At 36.6% G+C, this 23544-nt stretch overlaps 1 protein-coding gene across 10 annotated transcripts in view; it reads right to left on the bottom strand.

The window, feature by feature from the left end:
- Positions 1-23544, bottom strand: part of Kcnc2 (potassium voltage-gated channel subfamily C member 2) — a 189758-nt gene that overhangs the window by 11266 nt on the left and 154948 nt on the right. The window lies entirely within an intron of this gene.

Below are 23544 nucleotides of genomic sequence, written 5' to 3'. Positions count from 1 at the left end.
CTGAGTTAGGGAGACAAATTACAATACAATTATCTTCCTACACTTAAAAAAAGAACTTGAAAATGCTGAAGTAATATATTATAAAGCTATTTTTTCAAAATTAATGATTCTACTTCTCCAGCTAATGATATATAAAAGCATACATACCTACAAATGCAGATTAGTCCTAAGAACTCCCAGTTATATACTTCTAGCTAAAACCACACACTGTTGAACGGATTCACATCAATCTGCATAGCTACACTACCACTATCCCCATTTTACAGTTCAGGAATTGATCAGGAGCATTCGCATCCCTTTTTTTCTAAGTCAGTTCATATAAAGTGACAGGTGCAGACAGTTGCTGTGGGATAATGCTGTTGTACAGTGGTTTAATAAAACACTGATTGGCCAGTAGCCAGGCAGGAAGTATAGGCAGGGTGAGCAGACCAAAGGAATGCTGGGAAGAGGAAGAGCAGAGTCAGGAGTCACCAGCCAGACACAGAGGAAGCAAGATGTGAAGGCAGAACTGAGAAAAGGTACCAAGCTACATGGCTAAATATAAATAGGAATTGTGGGTTAATTTAAGTGTAAGAGCTAATAAACAATGAGCCTGAGCTAAGGGCCAAGCAGTTTTAATTAATATGAGCCACTGTGTGTTTACTTGGGGGAGTAGGAAAGATTTGTACCCACCTCGGGCCAGGCAGGATACAGGAAAACTTTCAGCTACACTACCACTATCCCTATTTTACAATTCAGGAATTGGTCAGGAGCATTCACATCCCTTTTTCCTACATCAGTCTATGTAAAGTGACAGGTGCAGACAATAACCTGACAGATTAAGCCAAAGCTTCCACGCCTTAAAGTTATCAAATTCCAAAAAGAAGAATACAGATTGTTGAAATCCCTTCCCTTAGACCAGGGTCACACAGTTCTTAATACTACAGATCTGAATATTTGAAATGCAGGTGTTGGAATGAAGGGCACTGCTGTCCTTCACAGGAGGCATTGCAGAATGGCTGAGACCTCTATCATTCTCTTGTACTATACTTCTAATATCTCAGAAGCCATACTTGCTAAATGAGCAAGCTGTTCCTTTCTCAGATAAACAGTGGAGTCACCAGGAAAAGAAATTGTAATCAAGCAGGAGTCTCTTAGTTGGGAATAATGGGAATATTTCCAACATCCAATCTGTCTCTTTACATCTGCTCTTCAAGTATGGATGCCACTGAGAAGGACTGAGCTGTGTCTCAAGAGAACAGCCCCTCCCTATGTTAATTTAATAAGCTCATGAGGACATCACAAAATGACTAATCAGGACTGTGACTGTCAGCCTTAGATAACCACCCCAAATTAAAGAGTTACCTATGTATTCTGAGCACATTCATCTTATAACATTGAAGAAGTGTGACTTCTACAGCTTTGGCCTATCCCCTATGCACATCTTCCAAGCACCCTTAGTTTTGGCATTATAGTCCAACTGTTTTACAGGGGCATTTGAGACACTAACTTTATCCATTTCAATTTTTAATTTCATGAACAAATAAATACACAGCTTGTTAGGTCAGTTGTAAGACTTAGTATCGTTACAATTTTACATATATACTAAATGATGACGTGCTGTAGTTTTCTGCGAGTGATAATTCATTCAGAACTGCACCCCTATTTTAGCTGTAGATTTGAAAGTTGTATTTGTTTCTGATTAAATTTGAATCCTTTTGTTATTAGAGCCTTGCCTATGACCCTACTCTTCTCCCCACCCACTCTCTCATAGTCCCCACAAGGCCATTCTGTCTCCAGCATTTCAGATTAGGCATAATATTTTAGCATGCAAAGTCTATGATCTAGTAGCTAAGCTGCAGTTTGATGGTCTGCTTATACTGATTTTCAGTAATCACTTTTTTCAGTTGACTCTGTGGTCTTAAATGGCATTATTACATGAGACATCCTAATAGTTTCATCTTTCAGACAGTCCTAGTGTGCCTGCCACATGTAAACAACAAACCAGTTCTATAACAAGCATTGATGCCTGTCCAAAAAAAAAAAAAAAATCACTGATACTTTTATAATTTGGCATTTCTCCATTATACCATCATTCATTAATGCATGCATAGAGCATATTAGATGCTTCTCTTTGCCAGGCCTCAGGCCAAGCTTTTAATTTAATAGCAGTTAACGAAACAGAATCTACTGAGGAATTCCCAGGGGACCAAAGATACAGACATAAAATTCATTAATCACAGACAAGATCTATAATTGTAGTTGTCATAAATTCAGGAAAGGAAAAATCGATGAGATTTTGAAAGGACAAAATGCGTACCATACTGGGATAAAGGGTCCCTGAGATCTCTATTCACAGAGTTAAATGAAGGATGAGCAGAAGTCAACTGCACAGAAAGGGAAGACTTTTAAAACCATGTAAGAAGCGCTATAAAAAAAAAATCATTCTATGGCTGTTTGTTTTGAGAAAGGATATCATAGTATCATAGCTCAGGCTAGCCTTGAATTCTCTATGTGTGTGATGATGACTGTTAAGCCCAGGTTCTCCTGTTTCCAACCCCCAAATGCTAGGGTTACAGGCATATTCCCCCAAGTCTGGGTTTGCAATGGTAGAGATCAAACTCGAGGTTTTATGATTGGTAGAAAAGAATTCCATCTATCAAGCTATATCTCAAGCCAGTTGTTTTAATTTTTTTTCTTTTTCAACTGATGGTTGGTTGCAACACCACAAGAGCTGCGGGTTTTCCAAATCTGCCAACTGTGCATAGACCATTATTTATAAACCCCATCGACCACACAGACTGTCTTTGTAAAGGTTAATCTATTTCTCTGAGGAAATATTATTAAGCAGAAATATCACCTTGGTGGTATTAAAACATGGCTATAAAGTGACTTTAGATCAGTGGATCTCAACTTTCCTAATGCTGTGAGCCTTTAATACAGTTCCTCGTGTTGTGGTGACCCCCAACCATTAAATTATTTGCATTGATACTTCATAACTGTAATTGTGCTACTGTTATGAATTGTAACATATGTGCTTTCCCATGATCGTAGGCAAACCCTGTGAAAAGATCATTTGACTCCCAGAGAGGTCACAACCCCAAGGTTGAGAACTATAGCTTTAGAGGCACTTAATTACTGATAGTGCTACTTTGAGCTCGTTATTTACTTGTTTGAAATTACTGTATTGTTGAGACGAAATAAAAGCAGAAAGTGCATACTAACGTGATTTTTTTAATTTAAAACATAGATGTATTTTAGTAAACCCTCTAAAATACAATTATTACCTCAAAATGCTATTCTAGAATACTAATTTTATGTGTGTTGAAGTAGTTGTATTTGGAAACAGTTTAAGTTGGCCACCCTGCTCCTAGAAGAGGGTAGAACAAAGCTCCATTCAACAAAACTCTACTGAAGAATATACAAAGGTATGAATTCTTTACTCCCCACCACCATGAAATATCAGACTTTGTTCTGCCAGAAGAGGAAATCTGCATTTAACAAGCTTCTTAGGTGATTAATATGCATATTAAACATCGAAAACCAATTTCTTGTGTGCTTTTTCAGAAAACAGATAAAACAAATTATCTAATGAGTTGGAAGAGTTTTCAACTTACAAACATCCATCCAAATCCTTAAATAGAACTCCCTAGGGGCTTACTAATAAATATTTACCAGCTTGATAGAAGCATGTCTGGCTGTTTATATCTACTTTGATGTGATTCTGCTTTTTCTTCAAAAATAGTTTTTGAGTGAATAAGACATCTGAACAACCTATAAATGCAAACAAGTTTAAAACATAAAGCTTTGGAGACCAACAGCTGTTTCTGCAATCCTTTGCTGCATGTAGCTATTGATATTTGTATCACCATTATTTTAAGAACCATAGCAAGGGGCTGGAGAGGTGGCTCAGCAGTTAAGAGCACTGAATGCTCTTCTAGAGGAACTTGGTTAGAGGTGCAGAGACATATATGCTTCCCAAACACCAATATGCATGAAATAAACACAAAGGTTAACAAACATTCAAGAACTATAATGAGAACTTAGAAGATGCTTCTGCCGAAAGCATCTGCAGATGCTAAAGGAATAACTAAAAGAAAGATGAAAGTTTAGCATCACTGCCTTCACATCTTTTTCCATGTGAGTCATTCTCCTCTTTAGTCACTTTGGATTCCAGGGACAACAGGTGTGGACTACAAAACTCTTGTGAGGACTTGAAATCACTATACAGATTTCATCAACTTTCTTTGCTCCTAATAAGATCTACATGACCAATCCTGAGATAATTATGATCAATCAGATCACAGTTTGACCAAGACTGCTTGTTCCTCCTGATACTGACACTTAAAGCTCATAAATACCAACACAGGACTATTTCTTCATCTCCCCAAAACGGTCAGTCTGTTTAGAGTCCCTATCTTGATTTTCACAAATTCTTTTCCCATTTGATTCTTGGGGGAATGATTCCTTTGGGGTCCTCAGAATTGAGTCTTGGGCCTAGGACTCCACAGATGAACCATGCCATAATTTTGTATTTTGCATCATATTTTATTGCTGTATGATAGCTATGTGCAGCTTTTACTTTTAGGTACTTTGTAAATCTGCTAGAGAATGGTATTACTAACATTGTAAAACAATGATTCCTAATGATCATCTGCTGTATTCACTAAGCAATTCCTGTCCCATTATCATTGGTGTGCAGACCCACAGCCCAACATTGTGCAGGAAAACAGAATCAGAATTGGAGGTCTCCTTTGGATCCCTCCCTTCAGAGATAAGGGAACCCCATGGAAGAGAAGGAGGAAAGATTTTAAGAGTCAGAAAGGATGGAGGACACCAGGAGAACATGGTCCACCAAATCAACTAAGCCAGGCTCACATGGGCTCACAGAGACTGAAGCAGCAAACACTGGGCCTGCCTGGGTCTGTACCTGGTCTGTAGCGACAGTTATCTCCAGTCCCACCCGGGTCCTACAGCCAAGCTGTTTGGCCTAATGGCTCAGGCTTCTTGCTATCTAGTTCTTACATCTTAAATTAACCCATTTCTATAAATCTATATCTTGCCACTTGGCTTGTGGCTTACTGGTACTTTACATCATGCTTCTCATGGTGGCGGCTGGCAGCATCTCCTGACTCAGCCCTCCTGTTCCCTGAATTCTCCTCTCTCTTTGTCCCGGCTATACTTCCTGCCTGGCTTCTGGCCAATCAGCACTTTATTTATTAACCAATCAGAGCAACACATTCACAGCGTACAGATATCCACATCACTGGTCCTCTGTGTATATATTTTGTCTGTTAGCTTGTTGTTTTTTTGTGGGACTCCTAAGAGTGGAAGTGGGTGTGTCTCTGACTCTTTTGCCTGCTCTTAGGACTCTTCTCCTCCTCTTGAGTTGCCTTGTCCACCCTCAATATGAGTGCTTTCGCCTTGTCTTGTTTTCTTATGTTTGGCTGTCTCTAGTGGTCTGCTCTTTTCTGAAGAGGAAACAGAGCAGAGTGGATTGAGGGAGAGGGGAAGTGAGGAGGAGCTAGGAAACATGGAGGGAGAGGGAACTATGGTCAGGATGTAATGCATGAGAGAAGAATATGTTTTAAGTAAATAAATAAATAAATAAATAAATAAATAAATAAACAAACAAACTAAGGCTTTTAGGAGTTAAAAAAAAAGAGACCTCTATTTCAGAAGCTGATGGTTGTTATGTTTATATAAAGTCAAGAAAAACAATTTTTTAAAATTGTTTTAAAGACCAGCCATGAACTAAAATGCAAGAGTTGTAAGAAAGAATATATGTGCTATATGACATGAGAGGAGTTAGAGATTGCCTTCTGCCTGTTTGAGAGTAGAGGATGCTTGAGAGGGTAGAAGCTGAAGTTAGAGAGGGGAGGAAAAAGGCAAAACATCTAAGGAGGAGCAGAAGTTGATGTTGTGAATCAATCAATTACCCGCACAGGCTCACCAGCAGAACACTGGACAGGCAAGGACAGTATCACAGTGTAAGATAACACTACCTCTGTTTACCACTAGCCAAAACCATTAATTGTGCTTTAAATCATAAAGGCATTGAACCATGTGAAGACAAAAAGGTGGAAATCATCTGTGAGACAAGACAACCTGAGAGGTTCAAACACAGAGCACAGTACTCAGTGAGGGTTGAAGTCATCAGAAATTTGACATCAGTGAAAATCTTAAGAGGAATGAGTATGCTGTCTCCTGTGGGATGAAGAGAAGCTTGGTTTATTAGCAATTTAGTTTACATATCAAACGAATGGATGATGCTAGGAGCTTTGAAGATTGCAATCACCCAGAGGCAAACATTGGCTGCATTAGTAACAACTTGAAATGATTTATCTGAACTTCATTTTAAGCTTTTCGGGTACAGAAAATGTCTTCTTTTCTGGCTCACTGAACAGAGCTGAAATGGTCAAATGTGAAGTTAGAGTGAATATTAAGAAAAAACAAATTAGAAGGAAAGAAATCATTTGGTTTTCTCCTTCACTGGGCTGCGTGGTCATTATGAACTAGAATTATGTCCTATCCACTTTCTAATCTTCTACTCTGGGAATGGTCATTGGTGTCTAGATGGTTAATAGAGAGGAAAACAGAGGTGGAAGAACTAGTCAGAGAATAAATAAATGAGAAAAAAATAAGGTGCAATTCTGTTGCTTTGGGGGTAAAAATGCTAATTAAAAATTAACAGAAATTAATAACATAATTGAAGGAAACTGTCAAATTTAAAACAGAAGCCAACCAAAAAGGTCCATTTCTTTTTCCAAATATTGTCAGCAGTGCCTTCTATCCATCCTGTTAATAGAATGGGTCTGATAGAGGGACCAGGCGGCCTGACATTGCCATTTCTCTTGCTTTTCCATCATGATCACACCACAGACTCCCAAGACATTAAATGGAAATAAAATTACACAAGTTTAAATAATTAAAGGGTTTGAAAGCTTTCAGACAAGGCGTGTCATGTGTCATGGACTGAATTCAGAGCATTGCTACATAATTCCAGGAAGTTTCAGAATAAAATTACACCTTTAAAAAAAAATGAGTTGTGACTCTAATGGATATAGTCACTTCTTCCTCAAGTCTAGTGTCCATGGTTAGCTGCCGGAAGTGGACAGAACTTCTTCTTCTTCTGTTAGCACTATGATGAGCGAGTCCTCAGAGTCAGGGCATTGCATGGACTATATCAATTTCCGTAATACAAACACACACACACACATACACACACACACACACACACACACACACACACACACACACACACACACACACACACACACACACATACACACACACACATACACACACACATACACACACACATACACACACACATACACACACACATACACACACACATACACACACACACATACACACACACACATACACACACACACATACACACACACACACACACACATACACACACACATACACACACACACATACACACACACATACACACACACATACACACACACATACACACACACATACACACACACATACACACACACATACACACACACATACACACACACATACACACACACACATACACACACACACACACATACACACACACACACACACACACACACACACACACACACACACACACACACACACAGAAAGAGATTCTTGAGAAGAGAGTCTGTTCTTATTTTCATCATTTTCTCTTTCCCATTAGTATCAAAGTAAATGAAATTGGGTTCCATAGCTTACTCACAGATACCAAGCTTTCCAGTTGATGTGTGTCTCTTATTTTTGCTCCTCTAACCTATATCCATTGATGTGATTTCTTCACATTTTAAAAATTTCACTAAAAAGCATTTTTTCCCAAATAAGGGAATCACACATTCTGTCCCCACCAGGCCAAAAGCATGAAGTAACTACTCAGTTTCTGATATTGACTCAATAAAAGCATAGATTTTTTTTAAAAAATATGTTAGTGGACTATACTGGGGTCCCAATAGTCCCAAAGCAGAATCTGTCATCTCATTTACCTAATAACTCATGATCAGATAATTTGACCTATTATAGAAAGAAACCTTAAAGGGAAACTTGAAGAAAATAAAATCAATCTTATTAAATCAATCAGGCAAGTTAACACTTAAAAATTAACATTATGGGGGATTTTTTTTTTTTGTGAATTTAATATGTAATGCAGAATTTTTCACTTGCTAACTCCAAGTGAAATGAATCCACTTTTAATTTATGATCTAAGGACATTATATTTCAAATTGGGATGCCATACTTCTATTATATTTTTATTGCTTTTTTTCTTAAATAAATGACATAAAGATAGGCAAAGAGCGAGAACATTCAGGACCAAGGCATCAGATGCTCATGAAGACCCAGATACAACAATATCTGTACTTTCAGAAATCTGTTGTACTAAATGTCCTCATTAAAGCATGGTAAGAATGAATATATACGAAGATGTAATTAGTTAGCAATTGTATTTTGAAAGATGTACAGATGCATGAGTTGACGGTTTACCCATAATGTAGCATTAAATAGTGGCATAGGTTAACATGTATTGAAATGAAATAGTCCCAAATAATAGTGTTAAAATAAAAACAGATGTGACAATAATATACAGTCTAACTCTGTTTCTCTACATACACCTAAGGAAACAAATAAACAGAAATACTGTGTTTTAGTAGCAATATATATATATGTGTGTGTGTGTGTGTGTGTGTGTGTGTGTGTATACATGTATATATATGTATGTATAAGGCAATAGCATTGGATTGAGTATTTCTAGTGGAGACTCTTGTCTGAATTTAGATCTTCATACAAAAATTTTAATCACACATCATAAGTTTAATTTCAAAATAAAATTTAAATAAAGACAATAACTAAAAGAATATTAAATTTAGTGTTTGAAAACCTATCACTCTGAACATTTCTCTGGCTTTATTAGTCAAAACTTACATAGCTTTTTTTTCTTTGCTCCTCCAGCATCTTAAACTCAGTCGATGCTCTTGGTTGTGTACATGTTCAGGTCTTACGCACAAGCTTTGCCATAATTAACAAGAGTATTGTGCTTTTCGCAGAGCTATGGTCTAGAAGAAGACAAAGCACATCTCCTTCATTAGTGAGTCTACAAGAGTCATCCAGACAGAAGTAACTAGGCATCAAATCTTCTGTTCTCATGGAGAATTGAGAACGGCTTGAGCTCCTTCTCAGACTGGAGGCATCAAGCTTGCATCATCCTGTTCTCCCATTTAAAAATAGAACCCCAGGATTTTGTGAATCCATAGGACTATATTAGTGTCAGGAAAGCTGGTCGCACATCAGTAGAGTCTCTGCACATGATTATTAGGTTCAGACATCAGTGGGGATGATGAAGTTTCAGGCATTTATTTATCAGCATGTATATGATGTGTGACACATATACTTTTTTATATATGACATATAATATACAAGCAAAGATTATATAAATAAATTATTATATTATGAATATAGGCCTGTAAATTAATAATATGACTTAATTTAACATCCATTATGCAAACAAGAAAATATTGTCAAGTATTGACTTGACCATTAACATTCATGTATGCCCTAATAATATATTTTTTACTGTTTTTGAAAATATTTTTGTTCAATATGAATATACAATGTTCCATATATATATATATATATATATATATATATATATATATATATTTGTGTGTGTGTGTTTTGTTTTGTTTTGTTTTTTGTTTTTTGAGACAGGGTTTCTCTGTGTAGCTTTAGAGCCTGTCCTGGACTAGCTCTGTAGCCCGGGCTGGCCTCGAACTCACAGAGATCCACCTGCCTCTGCCTCCCGAGTGCTGGGATTACAGGCGTGCGCCACCACCACCCAGCTCCCTTTATATTTTAATTTCAGACTAATTTTAATAGAATCCTAATTGTTTAAAGTCTGTTCACATCTGAGTATAATTTAGGAAGATACAGGCAAGGGAGGTTTGTATGATTTCCTAGTGTTGTTGCAATAAATGCCAGAATACTGTCATGTGACCAGCATCGAGAATCATCAGTTCTGATACACAGAGCAATTTCAGTTTTGTAAATCTCGTGATAAGGCTTAAAATGTTTTTCTATACACGTATTTTATGAAAATAATTTTTAATTATCTACACAAAAGTAAAAAAATGCCACTTCTCACTTATAAGTATGATTTCAAAGCTATATTCCATAAATTTGTGACATAAGCCAGACTTTCCATTTCTAATTTCAATTATTAAAAAGTGCCTCTCCAAATTTCCGTCTTTAATAAAATATGTGAACTTGTGTTTTAAGTGATTCTGTTTGTCTTGAGATGAAAGCACCTATTCCAATACAATCTAGGATTTGAAGCCTGGATTGTGGGTTTTGGAGCAGACATGCGCCCCCTTGGCTAGTCAGTACAAGCGAGGAGCCCCAGTCCATTCTGCTACATTCCAGCAGGCATCCTAGTTTGTGTCTGGGGTTAGCTGACACTACAGTCTCATTCTGTGCTCCGACTGAAAGCCATGTGCACTTTTTCATATTTGGTAATCCTCCCCAGGAGACACAGGGAAGTTTGCGGTATGACACAAAAGCAGTGATACAGGTTGTGGAGATTAGAATCTGGTTACGAGAAGCATATTAATTAAAACCTAGAAGGGATCAGTCGGCAATGCAATGGAGATGCACTGGAGATGGGCCTTAGTATTGCTTCCCCTCACAATTTGTTAGAGTAACAGCTGATGAACTGTGGCCTATGGACCGCTAAAGATCCGTAGACCTTTTCTGGGGATCACAAACAATAGTACTGAAGTAATACTAAGAAATTATATTTAATTTTCCTCTCGTTGCCTTACTACTTTACAGTGGAATTTTTTTAGTGCTTTGGGATATAGTATCTCAACAGATTGACTACAGAATCAGGCAAAGGAATCTTAAAATAATTGTCTTGTATCAAGCCAAATCAGAAAGATATTTGAAAAAGTATACAATAATGCTATTCTCTTCATTTTATTTTTTTACTCTTTCAGAATTAGTTTTTTTTCTAAGATTTTAATTTTTAATTTTGTTTATGATTTTTGTTTTTAATTGAAAATATGTATGCTTACATCCCTGGGCAATTTCTAGTTAAGGGAAACCACTGAGTCCCAGAACTTTTATAAATCGTTAAGAGGACTAACTCTTCTGGCTCACAATGTCTCCAGGACATATGCAACACAGACGACTCCTTTATTAGATTATAAACAATATGCATTTACTTTGCCAAGAACATTTCACAAACATGAACAATTTGGGCTCTAATCTAAGGAATTCTAAGACTCACAGGAATTTTGAATAGACAACAAATTTGGCCCACTGCCCAAATACTGGGGTTTATTGAAATGAATTGATCTCATTTACGTCTGTGAGTTCAGCAACCATCAATGCACCAACAGCAACTAAAATGTCACTCTCCAGATGATACTTTGTGCTTGTGATTCATAATCTTTATTTCCAAATCAATAACACCCTTCACATTACTCACTGCATTATGAAGATGATCAGAACAGGGGCTCACATGTTTTTGTGCCGAAATTCTGATAAACATCAAAGCACACTTCCTAATGTATTGTTCAAGTCTGCTTTTTCACTATATACTTTTAATCATACCTTCTTCTTGTTTTGTATACTCTATTTCCAATTAGCCAAAAAGACACGACTCATTTTCTTCCCTCAATGCCTCCATCTGTTGAACCACTGAATCCTGTAAATTCCGACTCTAAATATCTATGACATCATGATCCCTTTTTCTCCATTCCTGGAGCCAAGGGCTTAGCTTTTAATTTGCCTTTAATTAACTTTTCTTCATTACTTGGAATAATCGCCCCTTTAAAGAAACAAATGTGACTCTGTCCATCTGTTCAAAATAGTTTAATAGCTTCTAATTACTTGCTAACCCATAATATCCTTTACCTATTATTCAGACATGCTTCTTCACATGGACCTTCTTAATCTACCCTTCCCACTGTGAGTATCACCGTCTCCACAACGTACCAGTCATGTACATAGGGTTCTTTTTTCCTTTTAAATACAGCTGTTTGCTTTGTGTGCTAGCAAAGAAATGTACAGAATTGAAGATTCAGCTCAGAAGCCATGTGGTCATTAAGCATATCCCTGATCAAAAAGACACAAGCAAGCTCTTCTTGTCAGCTCGTCATTCGTTTCTCTATTGCAAGACTCATTTCTGCCATATTCTCTTTTCGTCTTTAATAACTTTCATGCTTTTTCAGAGTAACTTTAATTTGCTTTCGTGCTAAAAACATTGAGGCAAGTAAGCACTGAGAAACAATGCTAAAGGTTGCGGTCATGTCAAGCATAAAATTACATTCATCTGTGCTTCCTTTTTTCACACCTAGTAGATTTTTAAGGAGGCTCATGGAAATAAAGGAAACAATGTCATGGGAAGAAGAATAAAAGCTGTCGAGAGAAGAGTAGAACAAAGTAAGTAAGAATGGGACATTGTCAGTGTCTGTAGGACAAGCCAATGCCGGAGATGTGAAGGGTGGACACGTAACCTCCTGAGGAAAGGAGGCACAAAGTCACACTCTGCAGAGTCTGGAAGAAGGTATGAAGAGGCTCACTGAATGAGATAATTCACTTTTTCTTCTCTTTGTAAAGTGAAATAAAACACAGATTTCAAAGAATTAAAAACCTACTTGGTACTTAGAAGTGTGTGTGGCAAGTGCATGAATACACACACGTTACTATGCACACAGCAGTTCATAGAGATCGTCACAATATTTCATTTTTTTTCTTTCCTAAACCTAAACGTGTTAATTCTAACAGAAAAGCTACACAGATGATGTCAGTGTTTGATCACATTTTTGGGTTTAAACTTCAGACGTTGGTAGGAAATAATCCCATTTCTGAATGTCAAATGCTCCTGAATACTATGACTAGAATTTTCGAAATAATACTCTTTTTAACGTAACTGAACACAGAACCATAGTATCTGTGTATTATTTGTTATTGCTCTTGACCAATTTCCTCAAAAATCAGTGTGTTGAACTAAGAGCATCAGGAAAGTAAAAAATTCAGGCATGTGCCACTGGTGAGGACAATGCAAAAATGTAAAAGAAGCTAGCATTAACTTTATGATGCCAGTAGAAATGCTGTCTTGATATAAGAAAAGGAATAATGTTAAAAACCAAGAAGCGTTTTTAAATTCTAAAAGTGATACTAATAATAATATCAATAGGCAAAACTCACAGAACATATATGTATATATATATAAACTTTTATTTCATTAAATCTTTTGGACAAAGAGCATAGCAAATTGCTTGACTACCATCTTACAGAGAACAAAACTGAGGTTTGGAGAGTAGACTAAAGCTGCTGCTTTATAACATCTATATTATCTCTAAATGTGTCTTTTTAAGCAATAATTTTTCACTCTAATGAACATAAATGCTAGACTATTTGTGTAAACAGTATTTTATTCACATATGCAAAGACACATATTAAATTTTGGTTATTGATAGATAAGATATAAAAAACTGGGAGAATGAGAAAGTCCTAAGTTTTTCTTCCTCACCATCTTATGGATTCTTCAAAGTCCTTATAAAGTAATGCATAATAATTAAATGCTTGTTTCCCATATGTGGAGCCAACTAAGGAAATGAATGTGTGGGTAAAATAAAGTACATATTTGGCCACTAAAGACTGGAAAAAAACCTATGAATGGACGATTGTAAGCTGGATCATTCCTTTCCCCTTATAGTTTCCATTCTAACCTCTATGCTCTTGCTGGTGGAAGAAGTAATGTTTTCATAGATTATTTAGCTCATTTCAGAGCTTCAGGAACAAGGTTTACAGGCCTTGCCCTTGATACAGAGGTAACAGAAGGAAAACTATTCAATATTTAATAAAGTTAGACAATACTACATTTAATATGCTCTTGGGCTTGCACAGAGCTGACCCTCAAGGAGAACCGGAGTCTCTTTCCACATGTAGATGCTCAAACATAGAGTCAGCCATTCATTCTCTAAAATGACACCCACAATGTAAATGGCTACGGTCTTAATACCAAAGAGTTTCCTTTAAAAAATGATGTGAAATGTTCATAGCTAACTGAGAGGAAATGACTATGAACTGTCTGTCCTTTAGGGCTTCCTGTACATTAAAAACAAACAAACAAAAACCAAAATACCAAAAAAAAAAATTCATTTCTTGCTTTTCAGACTTCAACTCTGTTGACAATGGCCACATCTTAGTTAGGCTTTGTGTTATATTATTTTCATTTCTCGTTTTTGTTTTCCTTTGCTTGGAAAAAAAAGGGTAAAATTTAGGAATACCAAGCAAACTAGTCATGCAAGATATTCAATAATTTATTGCATATCAGACAATCTTGTTTTCATTTTCGATTTGACAAATGTAAATATTTCTTTAAATGCAGTAAACTTTTGAAAAGATTAGAACTGAAAAAAATAATCCTCCTCCCTAGAGGTCAGAAAGGGATTCATGGGATTCTTTAAAAAAAAAAAAATCCCATGTGATTATAATTCTTCTCTGTTCAGCAAACTTCTGATTTTCTTTTATGATTTTTTGGAGAGAAATTTTGAGACGGGGTATCACTAAGAAGTCTCAAGGTTGTGATCATCCTCGTGCCTACCCCCAAAGCCAGAGCACCACAAACATCTGCCACCGTGCCAGAATTGTAAATATCATCACAGGTGACGTGAAAGTCTGCCATTCGATGAATACGTATTTTCCAACAAGCAAGTAAAGGTTCTCAACTATGAGGTTCTAGGAAGACCAAGATGAACCAAGATCCCCGTGTGTGAGAAACATGTAATCTATTTGGAGGGGGAAAGGGAGAACCAAATGCCTTTAAATGGGTAGGCAAAGTAAGTGCAATGAGGAAGACAAAACGCTGAAGAAATCCTCAGACTGGCCAAGTCTCCACTCATGCTTCCGCACACAGAGCAGCTAGCTAGCTTCTGCTGAGCTTAGCCACTGCCGCGCTTTCGCCAGAGGATGTTCACACTTGCCCATCTGTAGGAGTCTCGCTGGTCAGTTTCCTAGGGCTTCATCCCGTTAGTTTCATGTTCTGAGAGTTTCTCTCACTGAAATGTTTGGGTTTCGTTTGACTGGTTGGTTTTTGGTTTATTGAAAATGTATTTTTTTTTTCTCATATTATATATTCTGATGATGGTTTGGCCTTCCCCAGCTCCCAGAGATGCTACCCAACCCCCTGCCCATCTGAATCCACACCTGTTCTGTCTCCTGGTTTCTTGTAGTTTTCCTTTGGCTCTGTTTCTTCCGTTTGTTTTGTCCCACTCTGCCTTGTTTGTCTCGGTTTTATCCTATGTTAGCTTACTTTTGTTCCTTAGATGTCAGCCTTTCTTTCTAATGACAGACAGAAAAGATGTGGAGGAACTGCGAGGAGCTGGGGGGGGGGGGGGGGGGGGGGGAAGCATTATCAGGATATATCATATGAAAAAAAATCTAATTTCAATACAAGAGAAATAGAAAGGAAAGAAACCAGGCATCTAAGGAATAATGATAAAATAAACCCAAAACAAACAGAAGAAAAAGAGCCATAAAAAGCACAAGAAACTGGGGCTGGAGAGATGGCTCAGAGGTTAAGAGCACTGACTGCTCTTCCAGAGGTCCTGAGTTCAATTCCCAGCAACCACATGGTGGCTCACAACCATCTGTAATGAGATCTGGTGCCCTCTTCTGTGTACATAATAAATAAATAAATCTTTTAAAAAGAAGTACATATATATATATATATATGTATATATATATACATATATATATATGTATGTATGTATGCATACTCCTATACATAGCAATCCAATAAAAAATGGTCTGTGATAGATGGTGTGTTCTGACATTTTCTATCATATTTTTAAATAATTTTTTTATATTCTGAGATTATATTTACATCATTTCCTCCTTGCCTTTCCTCCCTCCAAGCCCTCCCATATAGTCATCCTTGCTCTCTTCCAAATTCATGGACTTTTTCATTGTGTGTGTGTGTGTGTGTGTGTGTGTGTGTGTGTATGTTGGTGTATGTTATGTAAATATTCTAAATATATAAATACAACCCTCTCAGTCTATATAACATCACACACAGAGAGATCACACATCTTTTTGTAGAACAGAGAACTTTGAAACAAACTCCCACTACCTTCCACATTAGCATGCCTTTTGGTGTCCTCCTTGTTCAGCTCATGTGTAGGCAGTCCTGTTGGCAATCCTTTCATGTATGTAGTTTCTGAAATTCCTAGGAGATACTAAACTTCCTGTTCATTTGGCCCTTACACTCTGTCAGTCCCTCCTCTTCCTGAGTGATCACGCGGCCTTTGGTACAGAAGTGGTTCTAGTGAACTCATGGATCTTGGAGAAGAGCCGACAACCACCACTTTACTAAAGCAGTGTAATTACTAACTATAGTCTAAAGACAAAAGCATAGAAATTACTTCACAAGGTTGTTTTCTGACCTCTCTATATACACCAGGGCATACACACACACACACACACACACACACACACACACACACACACACACCATACACACAACAATAATCAACAAATTGAAAATATATCAACTTGACCACATGTGAAACAATTTTAAAGCTTTGAAGAGTATGAGGGAAAAAAATCAATCTTAATTTTTTTATGACCAAAAAGATACATATCTAGGAAAAATAATTTTTAAGATTCATGTTCATAGACAACATAGTTTAACAAGGCAAAAAACAAAACCTTAAGGTCTTCCTCTGTAAATCTTTGTTCAGTTCTTTTTCCTGGAATTTGATACATTTTCCCCCTGCAGTTGTAGTGATGGGAGAGCTGATTTGCTGACATGACTCAGACCTCATTTGCTGATAACTCTCATCTAGTGGATGGGATGCAATTTGTGACTCATGGTTTTCCAGACACTTCTGTGGGTACTTGCAGCTGCCTCTGTGCAGGCATTGATGTGGCTGCTGACCTTGAGGGGCATCCTTATCTTTTCCGTGACCATTCTCTCTAGATTACCTTTAACGGAAAGGGTCCCTGTGGAATAGTGACTTGACATCATGCTTTGTGCTCTGTTTTGTTGGTTAACTTGTTTCCTGTACCCTACCCTAATTCTTACCTAGTAGGATTGGAAGCCTATGTTCAAAGACCATAGGATCTCACCATAGGGGAAAATGGAAGAAAATAAAATCTAAAAGAAACCTAGTTGGAAAAGGCTACTGTTAAAAAAAATTAAAAAAAAAAAAAGGAGACTGAGAAATTCTTGAATAATTTCAGTAAGATGGAGGAACTTGAATTTACACACTAATCATAAGGAAGAAAGTTACTTCAAATGAGGAAGTTTTAAATTGGTGAGATGAACGTAACAGCAGGCCAGAAAGTGAAAAACTGTCTCTTTCCCAGGAATGGTGACAGAAAGTAACACCAACTAAAGGCAATCTCAAGAAAAGTCCTTTCACTTCAGCACTAAGGTTAAAAAATGGGAAAATAAGCTGTAACCTGATTATTAATGTGTTTAGGATGCCATCATAGAATAACAGCTTAAACAAAATGCAGAAGTTTATGTTCTCAAGGTCCTGAAGCATCTAGAAGGTGCAGTAAGAGGGGAAGTCACTTCCTGGTTTATAGATAGCTGCTTTCTCATTGTCTACTTATCTCAGTGGATGAGCGCTCCATAATCTCTTCCTCCTATACGAACCCAGCCTTCTTGGATAGAGTCTTCCTGTAAACTCATTAATCTAACTTTGCCCTTAGAGATCCTATCTCCAAATACAGTAACAATGGTTTAGGGCTTTAACCTCTGAATTTTGTAGTAAGACGTGATTTCATCTACGAAACAGATGGTGGGTTCCATGGTCTAAGAGGGAATAAGAGAACACAATGTCTTGGGTTGCTCTAGGAACAGAAAAGTATTAGAGAGTAAAGAGATGGGAGCACAGAATGGAGAAAGGGTTCAGAAAGAGTGGACAAGGAGTTAGAATCAGATATGGCATCTTTAGAGCTAGTAAAATGTTGGCATGCAAGTAATAACAAATCACAGGCAATAGAATTGAATTAAAACTCTGGGTTGAGTTAAATAGTATGGGTTAGGAACGATAATATAATTAAACATTCAACTTATGTATTATACCTCAGCTTCTCTTGTGGCCAAATAAAGGGACTTCCCATTCTCACAGCCTGCTCTGTCTGACTCAAGAAGGGCAATTACCCCACAGATAATAATGACCATTAATACAGAGAGTGAGGACAGCAGACATGTGGTTGTAATGGGCTGGAGATGATGATGGGGTAGTGCTAGAAGGGTAAAGCAGAAGACAAACAATTGATTGTCATGTGTGGGCTGAAGACAGCTGAAACTTCCATTCAATAAGCAATCATTGGTAGCCAATATGAAGTGTTTGAAAGCCTTAGCATTCTTATTATACAGTTGGGCAGTACAGTAATCCAATGGGCCAGATCTAAAACAAATACTTTCATAATTTATGCTGGACATGTCTAGGCAGATAAGAAAGAGCAGAGAAAATGAGATGGTGAGGCAAGACTGATCACGTATGCCTACATTTCTTCAACTTGCCAATGAGTTCATTTTCACTTTCTATTACTATTTCCCCTTCTCACATTCATTCTGTTGATTTGGATGAATGTTAAAACATTACAACAAAAGCTAGATAATTGCAAAATCCCTCAATATTGTGAAAAGGATTTTAACAATAGGTGACCATAATGAAAATATGATGAAAAAACTGTCCATCTGGTTTGAAACTTTTGTCTGTTTTCAATAACTAGAAAGAAAAATGAAACCTAGAAATCAAGTATGATACATATGTGCATAATCTCCACTGGATTCTACTTTGAAAGATTTTATTAGCAACTGTCTTCTGCCACTCCTTGAAGCAATACTTCAGTCTTGTGTGCTGATTGGCTTTGTCAACTTGACACAAATCTTGACGTATTTTGGAGGAATCTCAATTAAGGTGTTCTCTTCATCAAACTGGCCTGAAGGCAAGTCAGTGGGGGCAGTTTTTAGTTAATGATTGACATGAAAAAAATGCAGCTTACTATATGGCAATTTCACCACTGGAAAGGTGGCCCTGGGTTATTTAAAAATTCATGCACAGCCATAAGGAGCAAGCCATGAGTAGTATTTTTCTATGACCTCAGCTTCAGTTCCAGCATCCAGATTCCTGCTTTGAGTCCCTGCAGTGGCTTTCCCCAGTGGATTGTGACTTGGGATATTTATGCCAAACAGTCCCTTTTCTTCGCAAGGTGCTTTTGCTCATGATCTTTATCACAGTAACAGAAACCAAACTAAGACCCCTTTGTGTCAGAATTTAACAGATTCTAATGCCATTATCTCTCAGCTCATCTTTTACCATTCATCCTTCAGGACTCCATCATGAATGTGACTGTTTTAAAAAAGCATTTTAATTTTATTTGAAATTGTAATGACATCTTTTCACTTCTGTGGAAAATACATGAGCATACTGAATTATATTTCTTAGAAAATTAAATGTCCATTAACTATAGAGGAAGTTCCAGTAAATGTTTCTTTAAATCATAACTCTTATAGAACTAATACAGAAATAGCCTTCCTGATTAGAAGTTCTCATTGTAATTAAAAGGCAATGAAAGTGTCTTCCCATTGAGACGTCTTTCTTCTATTATTTTCAATAGTGGGGCAATTGTTCAATAAAAATAGACAATTTCAAATGTAGTTGACACTAGAAATAGCACTCAGTTATGACTCTGGAGCTGATTTCTTGTGACAAGTTATGTCATCCTTTAGGACACTGGCTGACCAAACTGATTTCTGTTCATTATAAAGATTTTTTTAATGCTCAAATGCTTTTGTTTTTAACATATTTTAAACTGATATACCAAGTACTGAGTTTCACTATGGCATTTCAAACATAGTTTGTTGTTGCTGGGCCCCATTTTTCCTCACTTCTTCCCATTCCCACATTCTGACATAATAGTCATAGACAAGAAGTTTCTGAATAGCTAATAATACATAAAAGGGCCCCAAGAATTGATAAACAGGATTGTGTAAAATTTAAAAGCATGGGAAACCATCAGTGGAATGAACAGACAGCCCATGGAATCGGAGAAATTCTTCACCAACTACTACAGACAGAGGTTAATATCTAGACACTAACTATGCAGAAATGTAAGAACTAAACAGCAACAAAGCAAAACTGTCCATCAGTAAATTGATCAATAAAATCAAGAAACTGCCCCAAACAATAAACACTGACGGCCAATAAACTTTTGAAAGTTTTCAATTTAAAAGTTTATGTTTGAATTTTATGTATTTGACTCTGTTAAAGTATATTAGTTACTATTTTTAATCTAGTCTAAATGTTTTTATGTATTATGGGAAAACTAGAATGTGAATATGAACATTCTGCTATACATACATAGTACAGCATCAACACAGAAATTTCTAGGAAACATTGACAAGATTTTAACGTTCTGTGTATTTCTACAAGACACACAAAAGCCAACTTTATAAAGAAGGGCAAACACCAGCACATTTCTTTGTTGTCTGAACGTCTAGTGATTTCCATTTAATAACTTTACTTTTCATAAGGTAGTGTTGATGCTTCAAAAATGAAAATATGACATATGGTTATTAATCTTGAAAGAAATGAATTTGAATGATAAAATAAGACTGAATTACAAGGACTTAATGAAGTCACAGTGAGGAGTCAAACAATCCAAAGATTAGTAATTACTGTGGTGAATATGCACTGATTCAATTTATTTAGGTTTGGGGGTTGGATCTTTTGTTTTGAATGAAGTCCTTTTGCATTTTTTTAATATTTTTAAATTTTAATTGCAATAAAATTCTCCCTTTTCTTACTTCCTCCCTTTCTCTCTTCTAAATTCATGGTCTTCTTTCATTGATTTTTATTGTTACAGATATATAAATAAATGAATGAATGAATAAATAAATAAATAAATAAATAAATAAATGCAATCTGATGAATCTGTTCAGTGAAAGGAAATTAAATTCCCAATTTTATCTAATTTTTAAAAAGCCTTGAAATTAATGACATTTTTAAATTTCAGATTAGTTTTGTATGAACATATTAAAACGTTTTTCACTTACCTGAGGTTTTACACCTCACTAAAATTATAACTTTATAATAAAAGATAATATAATAAAAAGATAACACACAATACCAAGCTCCTCTCAAACTTATCAATTAAAATTACATTCAAATTTTTAAACCTACATCCTTAGTTGTATCAATAAAAATAATTTTACAAAGAAGCAGGCTATAAAAATCTTAGGTTGAAACACTCCCACTTTCATGATACTGCCTGAGCCTTTGGGGAGTGTGATACAGATGTTCCATTTAGGGCTGAGGACCCCACAGTCTCCTGTTCTCAGTTTTTTGATCAGTCAATGGTTCTCTGCATTAACTGCTGCTCACCACAAAGAGAAACTTCTCTGACCCAGGTTGAGTGCAACACTAATCCATGGGGCATAAACATAAATATTTAGAAACAGTTTCACATGAGTATTTAGCAAACAATAGTAGTAGGTTCTCCCCAGGCCCTATGACCACCCCAGCAATGGGCTTTCAACCAGATGTACAATATCAGGCCTCAAAATGTTGGTGTTAACCTCCATAAAGCCACACAACCATTGCACAATATGGGAACCTCTTGCCTAATGGATCAACATATTTAACATGTTAAGACCATTGATAATTTCTTCTCACAATGTATCCCAGCAACAGCTTACACAGCACATTTCAGCACTAAGAAAGCTTGTTGGCTGGGAGAAAATTTCCCCAGTTAGTTCTAGATGGATTTCTCCATGTCCTGCAGTCAAAATGGGTGGTATCTTTAGTAGAGGGATTTTGCCACGTAGTTATAGTACATTAGCAATAATAATTTGTGTTGCTTTTGGAAGGGTGGGCGAACAATGAGATTCCTTGACCAAAAATCCATGAACTCATGGCAGACGTGATTGCCTGTGTAAGACCTGTGTAAGATCAAGCCAGTAAGTATTGCAACATGAATAGGGAAAGTTATTAATTCCTAGCACTATTTAAGGAGCTGTTGACAGTTGATAACTGCTCAGGGAGTGTTCTATTGCTGTGACAAATATCATGACCAAAAGAATCCTATGGAGAAATGGCCCATTTGTTTTATACTTCCAAGTCAGAGTCCATCATTTAGGAAAGTAAAGACAAGAATTGAAAACATGAAAATAAAACAGAAATCTTGGTGGACTGCCACTTGCTGGTTTTAGACTAAAATGTTTGATTTCAAAAAAAAAAAAAAAATCAGAGGAACTAAGAGATTTGTCTGTAGTTCAGATTACTAGCTATAAATACCAGGAAGACTATGAAGGGAACTTAAAATGGGTCTTTAGACTTGGCAATGGGAAGTTCATTGACTATTCTTTTATTATGTTGATTATAGATGAAATTTCTCTCTGCGAGAGGGTTAAATCCAGTAGCTCCAGACTATGATGATATGAATGGCTCACTATTCATCGCCAAATTCAGCAGTGTGAAGAACGAAGTCAAGGCCAAATCTTAAGGGACAAATGAAGGGAAGAGGATCTGTCTTTGATGGATTTGCTCTTTCATCCGAAGGAAGAAATCAGTGGAATGGAAGAGCTTGGGTATACAGAAGAAAGCACACATCTCTGAAAATATCTAAAAAAAGAGATTTTTGAAATTAAAAAGCCATTGAAACAGATCAATAGCTGAAATGTGGCTTTGTTTTCATGGAATCAAATTGATTTTCCTTCCAGGCTCAGCATATTGATTCTATTGAGAATTTTTGATCAGGTAAAATTAAAATATGTAATAAACGCCTTGAAATAATTTCTGTGGACAAATTTTGGAAGTTTAAAGAAATCTTATTTCAGTTCTTCACATCTAAACACAAGTAGGTTCAATTAACCATTATTTATTATGAAATATTAAATCAAAGAAAAGAAATCCTTTCACTGGTTAGATCAAGAAGAAGACATGGTTTCCCACACCTTTAGCCTCAAGTACAGGCTTCTGGAAGATTTCATAAATGGATCAGATTAACAAAACTTTGAATAAATAAGGTGTCATCTGCATGCTTTAGGTGAATGACCCATACTGTACAGAGTCTAGGAAGACCCAATAGAATGGCTTTCGCTGTCATAGACTGTTTATAAGACAATAAAGTCAGCTTCACTACCCACATCATTAAAATAACAACAATAATAGAGTCAAGGAGAAGCCGCAGGGCTTAAAGTGCTTGCTGTTTAAGAAAAAAAAAAAAAAGTTGGGCATGGCATTACACACCTCATAACTCCCAGCATTGAAAGGACAGAACAAAAGAATCTAGAGGGAACTTTGGCCAGTCAGTTTCAGCATCTGTTGAACTCTAGATTCAATTAAAGACTTTGTCTCAAAAACTAAAGTGGAGAGTGATAGGGAAAGACACCTAACACTCACTTTCTCATGTGTATGCCCAGCATGCACAAGCACACAGTCCTTCACATGCATGCATGTCACACAGAGTATTAATAATCATCATCGTTATAACAAATGAGACGAATATGGTTATCTC

This window comes from Onychomys torridus, chromosome 20, assembly GCF_903995425.1.
Source record: "Onychomys torridus chromosome 20, mOncTor1.1, whole genome shotgun sequence".
In the NCBI taxonomy this organism is placed as follows: Eukaryota; Metazoa; Chordata; class Mammalia; order Rodentia; family Cricetidae; genus Onychomys; species Onychomys torridus.
Note: the sequence above shows the minus strand (reverse complement) of the source record. Positions and strands in the feature narration are given on the sequence as shown.